Genomic DNA, 1,342 nt, shown 5'->3' with positions numbered 1-1,342 from the left:
CTTCAATTACATGAACCAGACTCTTACCTACCAGCTTTAGCCAGCAAGCAGGAATGTTCACACACACATTTATCAAATAGAATAACCATATCACCATGGTATTGGCTGTAGTAACATTCAGCAACAATAACTCTCATAAACAGTTTAAGCCTGATTCTGGCTTGGAATAAGATTCTGATTTCCATCATCTATTTGCTGCATGTTGGTACAGTATAAACATACTGTATACATGTGGTAGCACACACAAAAAGTAGTGAACAGGAAGGTATATAGCTAACTAACATTTACTAGAATTAAAATTAGCTTTGTCCCAGGCACTGACAAATAATCTTATTTACATACCTTATATATTAATTGCATGAGTTATTGAAACTTGGGTCCATATACTATCCAAATAAAGAGAACTGCCTTAGATATCTAAAGTGCAGAATACAGTACTTAAAAGGACAGGCCATGCTAGGTTATCCATGTTATCATCACAATACTTCTCATTTCAGAACATACATGGTATTTGGACGTTTTATTCGTAACATACAAGAAACTTTATGGCAGAAGAATTCAGTAGTCAATTTATTTGTGTAATAGAGTGACCCCCCCCCCACCCCCGCCAAGTTCGCAGATTTTTACTTTGCGGTTCTCGGTTATTCACGGACGACACCCTGGATGTACCCAAGAGTGTCTGTGGGTAGTTTTAAAGTTGCCGATATTTTTGCGGCTGGGACGGAGCCATTCATCCTAGATACAGTAATTTCCTTTATCTGTATTGTAAATGTGTGTGTGTGTGTATAGACACTCACACAAACAAATAAATAATAATTTGAAAATACTCTCACAAATAATCAGAAACAAATTTAAAAAAATGTGACAGTCTACCCTCAAGTCCGTGCTCTATTACAGTAATTTATTAATAGAGCATGGGCCTTGAGGGTAGACTCACATTTTTAATAAATTTGTTTCTGATTAACTGTGAGAAGATTTTCCAATTGTTATTTATTTGTATGTGTTTTGTGTGTATCTGCACACATATACAGTATTACAAGTAAAAGAAATAATTGTCTTAAGGGCAAACACAAAGGGAATACTGTATACATTTCATTGTACATGTAAATATCCTCCTCAAATGTTATTCACTAATTTGGCGATTCGCAGCCATAATGAGAACCTAATCCCCGCGAATTTTGCCCCCCGCCCCATACATATACCTGTACAGTATAGTAATCTATAAAACTTCAGATTTAACAGAAATTCTATTTAACTTAGTTCTGATCGCCACCTAGGCTTGGAAAAAGATTTTATAAAGAAATTACAGTAACTATGATATACAGTATATTTACACCAAACC

This window comes from Homarus americanus, unplaced genomic scaffold, assembly GCF_018991925.1.
Source record: "Homarus americanus isolate GMGI-L3 unplaced genomic scaffold, GMGI_Hamer_2.0 scaffold52806, whole genome shotgun sequence".
NCBI lineage: Eukaryota > Metazoa > Arthropoda > Malacostraca > Decapoda > Nephropidae > Homarus > Homarus americanus.
The sequence above is the reverse complement of the archived record's forward strand: the minus strand, read 5'-3'. Positions refer to the sequence as shown.